The 5000-nt window shown below is 44.9% G+C and overlaps 2 non-coding genes and 15 pseudogenes across 2 annotated transcripts; all 17 read right to left on the reverse strand.

The window, feature by feature from the left end:
* Positions 1 to 338: 338 nt before the first annotated feature.
* On the reverse strand, positions 339 to 456 carry LOC142129065 (5S ribosomal RNA; annotated as a pseudogene).
* Positions 457 to 546: 90 nt separating this feature from the next.
* Positions 547 to 665, reverse strand: LOC142129057 (5S ribosomal RNA). The gene has a single exon (XR_012685701.1). It is a non-coding gene; the product is annotated as a 5S ribosomal RNA (ribosomal RNA).
* Positions 666 to 756: 91 nt separating this feature from the next.
* On the reverse strand, positions 757 to 874 carry LOC142129072 (5S ribosomal RNA; annotated as a pseudogene).
* A 92-nt stretch (positions 875 to 966) lies between these two features.
* Positions 967 to 1085, reverse strand: LOC142129059 (5S ribosomal RNA; annotated as a pseudogene).
* Positions 1086 to 1175: 90 nt separating this feature from the next.
* LOC142129061 (5S ribosomal RNA) lies at positions 1176 to 1294 on the reverse strand (annotated as a pseudogene).
* A 91-nt stretch (positions 1295 to 1385) lies between these two features.
* Positions 1386 to 1504, reverse strand: LOC142129069 (5S ribosomal RNA). The gene has a single exon (XR_012685702.1). It is a non-coding gene; the product is annotated as a 5S ribosomal RNA (ribosomal RNA).
* Positions 1505 to 1794: 290 nt separating this feature from the next.
* On the reverse strand, positions 1795 to 1914 carry LOC142129067 (5S ribosomal RNA; annotated as a pseudogene).
* A 77-nt stretch (positions 1915 to 1991) lies between these two features.
* On the reverse strand, positions 1992 to 2105 carry LOC142129078 (5S ribosomal RNA; annotated as a pseudogene).
* A 293-nt stretch (positions 2106 to 2398) lies between these two features.
* Positions 2399 to 2516, reverse strand: LOC142129085 (5S ribosomal RNA; annotated as a pseudogene).
* A 437-nt stretch (positions 2517 to 2953) lies between these two features.
* On the reverse strand, positions 2954 to 3071 carry LOC142129074 (5S ribosomal RNA; annotated as a pseudogene).
* Positions 3072 to 3150: 79 nt separating this feature from the next.
* On the reverse strand, positions 3151 to 3264 carry LOC142129087 (5S ribosomal RNA; annotated as a pseudogene).
* An 89-nt stretch (positions 3265 to 3353) lies between these two features.
* LOC142129068 (5S ribosomal RNA) lies at positions 3354 to 3472 on the reverse strand (annotated as a pseudogene).
* A 92-nt stretch (positions 3473 to 3564) lies between these two features.
* Positions 3565 to 3682, reverse strand: LOC142129090 (5S ribosomal RNA; annotated as a pseudogene).
* Positions 3683 to 3772: 90 nt separating this feature from the next.
* LOC142129070 (5S ribosomal RNA) lies at positions 3773 to 3890 on the reverse strand (annotated as a pseudogene).
* Positions 3891 to 3968: 78 nt separating this feature from the next.
* On the reverse strand, positions 3969 to 4082 carry LOC142129073 (5S ribosomal RNA; annotated as a pseudogene).
* A 91-nt stretch (positions 4083 to 4173) lies between these two features.
* LOC142129080 (5S ribosomal RNA) lies at positions 4174 to 4291 on the reverse strand (annotated as a pseudogene).
* Positions 4292 to 4383: 92 nt separating this feature from the next.
* On the reverse strand, positions 4384 to 4503 carry LOC142129071 (5S ribosomal RNA; annotated as a pseudogene).
* Positions 4504 to 5000: the final 497 nt, after the last annotated feature.

Raw genomic sequence — 5000 nt, forward strand, 5'->3', positions numbered from 1 at the left:
TATAGCTTCCAAGATCAGACGAGATTGGGCTTGTTCAGGGTGGTGTGGCGGTAGTTATTGCTTGCCTACTTACCTACATCTCTTATACATCTCACCATTGGCATTAAAGAAAGCAGGAAAAAGAGAGAAAAAAAAACAAAAAAAAAAACAAACCTACAGCACCTGGTATTCCCAGGTGGTCTCCCATCCAATTACTAACCAGGCTCGGCCCTGCTTCGCTTCCCAGATCAGAGGAGACTGGGCTGTAGGTATTGCTTCCCTACTGACCTACATCTCTTATACATCTCAACACCAGCATTTAAGGAAGCAGGAACAAGAGAGAAAAAATACAGAAAAAAAACCTACAACACCTGGTATTCCTAGGTGGTCTCCCATCCAAATACTAACCAGGCCTAGCCCTGCTTAGCTTCCAAGATCAGACGAGATTGGGCATGTTCAGGGTGGTTGACTGTAGGTATTGCTTGCCTACTGACCTACATCTCTTATACATCTAAACACCAGCATTGAAGGAAGCAGGAACAAGAGAGAAAAAAAACGAAAAAAAAAAACCTACAGCACCTGGTATTCCCAGGTGGTCTCCCATCCAAGTACTAACTAGGCCCAGCCCTGCTTAGCTTCCAAGATCAGACGAGATTGGGCTTGTTCAGGGTGGTGTGGCTGTAGGTATTGTTTGCCTACTAACCTACATCCCTTACACATCTCAACACCAGCATTGAAGCAAGCAGGAACAAGAGAGAAAAAAAAACGAAAGAAAAAAACCTACAGCACCTGGTATTCCCAGGTTGTATCCCATCCAAGTACTAATCAAGCCCGGCCCTGCTTCGCTTCCAAGATCAGACGAGATTAGGTTTGTGCAGGGTGGTTGACTGTAGGTATTGCTTGCCTACTGACCAACATCTCTTATACATCTCAACACCAGCAATGAAGGAAGCAGGAACAAGAGGGAAAAAAAACCGAAAAAAAAAAAACCTACAGCACCTGGTATTCCTAGGTGGTCTCCCATCGAAGTACTGACCAGGTCCGGCCCTGGTTAGCTTCCAAGATCAGATGAGATTGGGCTTGTTCAGAGAGGTGTGGCTGCAGGTATTGCTTACCTGCTGACCTACATCTCTTATACATCTCAACACCAGCATTGAAGGAAGCAGGAACAAGAGAGAAAAAAAAACGAAAAAAATAACCTACAGCACCTGGAATTCCCAGGTGTTCTCTCATCCAAGTACTTACCAGGCCCAACCTTGCTTAGCTTCCAAGATCAGACGAGATAGAGCTTGTTCAGGGTGGTGTGGCTGTAGGTATTGCTTACCTGCTGACCTACATCTCTTATACATCTCAACACCAACATTAAAGGAAGCAGGAACAAGAGAGTTAAAAAAACAGAAAAAAAAAACCTACAGCACCTGGTATTCCCAGGTGGTCTCCCATCCAAGTACTTACCAGGCCCAACCCTGTTTAGCTTCCAAGATCAGACGAGATTGGGCTTGTTCATGGTGGTGTGGCTGTAGGTATTACTTGCCTACTGACCTACATCTCTTATACATTTCAACACCAGCATTGAAGGTAGCAGGCACAAGAGAGAAAATAAAACGAAAAAAAAAAACCTTACAGCAACTGGTATTCCCAGGTGGTCTCCCATTGAAGTACTGACCATGCCCGGTCCTGCTTAGCTTCCAAGATCAAACAAGATTGATCTTGTTCAGGGTGGTGCGGCTGTAGGTATTACATGCCTACTGACCTACATCTCTTATACATCTCAACACCGGCATTGAAGAAAGCAAGAACAAGAGAGAAAAAAAAACCCTACAGCACCTGGTATTCCTAGGTGGTCTCCCATCGAAGTACTGACCAGGCCCAGCCCTGGTTTGGCTTCCAAGATCAGATGAGATTGGGCTTGTTCAGGGTGGTGTGGCTGTAGGTTTTGTTTGCATCCTGACCTACATCTCTTATACATCTCAACACCAGCATTGAAGGAAGCAGGAACAAGAGAGAAAAAAAACCTACAGCACATTCCCAGGTGGTCTCCCATCAAAGTACTAACCAGGCCCAGCCCTGCTTAGCTTCCAAGATCAGACGAGATAGGGCTTGTTCAGGGTGGTGTGGCTGTAGGTATTGCTTGCCTACTGACCAACATCTCTTATACATCTTAACACCAACATTGAAGCACGCTGGAACAAGAGAGAAAAAAACCCGAAAAAAAAACAACCTACAGCACCTGGTATTCCCAGGTGGTCCCCCATCCAAGTACTAACCAAGCCTGGCACTGCTTTGCTTCCAAGATCAGGCTTGTTCAGGGTGGTGCGGCTGTAGGTATTGCTTTCCTACTGACCTACATCTCTTATACATCTCAACACCGGCATTGAAGAAAGCAGGAACAAGAGAGAAAAAAAAAACGAAAAAAAAAAACCTACAGCACCTGGTATTCCTAGGTGGTCTCCCATTGAAGTACTGTACAGGCCCGTCCTATTTAGCTTCCAAGATCAGACGAGATTGATCTTGTTCAGGGTGGTGTGGCTGTAGGTATTGTTTGCTTACTAACCTACATCTCTTATACATCTCAACACCAGCATTGAAGGAAGCAGGAACAAGAGAGAAAAAAAAAACGAAAAAAAAAAAACCTACAGCAACTGGTATTCCCAGGTGGTCTCCCATCCAAGTACTAACCAGGCCCGGCCTGCTTTGCTTCCAAGATCAGATGATATTGGTTGAAGGAAGCAGGAAAATGAGAGATAAAAAAACAAAAAAAAAAACCTACAGCACCTGGTATTCCAGGTGGTCTCCCATTGAAGTACTGACCATGCCCGGTCCTGCTTAGCTTCCAAGATCAAACAAGATTGATCTTGTTCAGGGTGGTGCGGCTGTAGGTATTGTTTGCTTACTAACCTACATCTCTTATACATCTCAACACCAGCATTGAAGGAAGCAGGAACAAGAGAGAAAAAAAAAACGAAAAGAAAAAAACCTACAGCTACTGGTATTCCCAGGTGGTCTCCCATCCAAGTACTAACCAGGCCAGCCCTGCTTAGCATCCAAGATCAGACAAGATTGGGCTTGTTCAGGGTGGTGTGGCTGTGAGTATTGTTTGCCTACTAACCTACTTCTCTTATACATCTCAACACCAGCATTGAAGGAAGCAGGAGCAAGAGAGAAAAAGAAACCCTACAGCACATTCCCAGGTGGTCTCCCATCAAAGTACTAACCAGGCCCAGCCCTGCTTAGCTTCCAAAATCAGACGAGATTGGGCTTGTTCAGGGTGGTGTGGCTGTAGGTATTGCTTGCCTACTGACCTACATCTCTTATACATCTCAACACCAGCATTGAAGCACGCAGGAACAAGAGAGAAGAAAAACGGAAAAAAAAACCGACAGCACCTGGTATTCCCAGGTGGTCTCCCATCCAAGTACTAACTAGGCCATGACCTGATTAGCTTCCAAGATCAGACGAGATTGGGCTTGTTCAGGGTGGTGTGGCTGTAGGTATTGTTTGCCTACTAACCTACTTCTCTTATACATCTCAACACCAGCAATGAAGGAAGCAGGAACAAGAGGGGAAAAAAACCAAAAAAAAAAAAACCTACAGCACCTGGTATTCCCAGGTGGTCTCCCATCGAAGTACTGTCTAGGCCGGCCCTGCTTAACTTCCAAGATCAGACGAGATTGGGCTTGTTCAGGGTGGTGTGGCTGTAGGTATTGTTTGATTACTAACCTACATCTCTTATACATCTCAACAGCAGCATTGAAGGAAGCAGGAACAAGAGAGAAAAAAAACGAAAGAAAAAAACCTACAGCACCTGGTATTCCCAGGTGTTCTCCCATCCAAGTACTAACCAGGCCCGGCCCTGCTTTGCTTCCAAGATTAGACAAAATTAGGCATGTTCAGGGTGGTTGACTGTAGGTATTGTTTGCTTCCTGACCTACATCTCTTATACATCTCAACACCAGCATTGAAGGAAGCAGGTACAAGAGAGAAAAAAAAACCTACAGCACATTCCCAGGTGGTCTCCCATCAAAGTACTAACCAGGCCCGACCCTGCTTAGCTTCCAAGATCAGACGAGATTGGGCTTGTTCAGGGTGGTGTGGCTGTAGGTATTTCTTTCCTACCGACCTACATCTCTTATACATCTCAACACCGGCATTGAAGAAAGCAGGAACAAGAGAGAAAAAAAAACGAAAAAAAAAAACCTACAGCACCTGGTATTCCTAGGTGGTCTCCCATTGAAGTACTGAACAGGCCCGTCCTATTTAGCTTCCAAGATCAGACGAGATTGATCTTGTTCAGGGTGGTGTGGCTGTAGGTATTGTTTGCTTACTAACCTACATCTCTTATACATCTCAACACCAGCATTGAAGGAAGCAGGAACAAGAGAGAAAAAAAAACGAAAAAAAAACAACATACAGCACCTGGTATTCCCAGGTGGTCTCCCATTCCAAGTACTAACCAGGCCAGGCCCTGCTTCGCTTCCAAGATCAGATGATATTGGGCTTGTTCAGGGTGGTGTGGCTGTAGGTATTGCTTGCTTACTGACCTACATCTCTTATACATCTCAACACCAGCATTGAAGGAAGCAGGAACAAGAGAGAAAAAACCCCGAAAAAAAACAACCTACAGCACCTGGTATTCCCAGGTGGTCCCCCATCCAAGTACTAACCAAGCCTGGCACTGCTTTGCTTCCAAGATCAGGATTGTTCAGGGTGGTGCGGCTGTAGGTATTGCTTTCCTACTGACCTACATCTCTTATACATCTCAACACCGGCATTGAAGAAAGCAGGAACAGAGAGAAAAAAAAACGAAAAAAAAAAACCTACAGCACCTGGTATTCCTAGGTGGTCTCCCATTGAAGTACTGAACAGGCCTGTCCTATTTAGCTTCCAAGATCAGACGAGACTGATCTTGTTCAGGGTGGTGTGGCTGTAGGTATTGTTTGCTTACTAACCTACATCTCTTATACATCTCAACACCAGCATTGAAGAAAGCAGGAACAAGAGAGAAAAAAAAACGAAAAAAA

The sequence above is a fragment of the Mixophyes fleayi genome, unplaced genomic scaffold (genome assembly GCF_038048845.1).
Source record: "Mixophyes fleayi isolate aMixFle1 unplaced genomic scaffold, aMixFle1.hap1 Scaffold_3026, whole genome shotgun sequence".
NCBI classification, from domain to species: Eukaryota; Metazoa; Chordata; class Amphibia; order Anura; family Limnodynastidae; genus Mixophyes; species Mixophyes fleayi.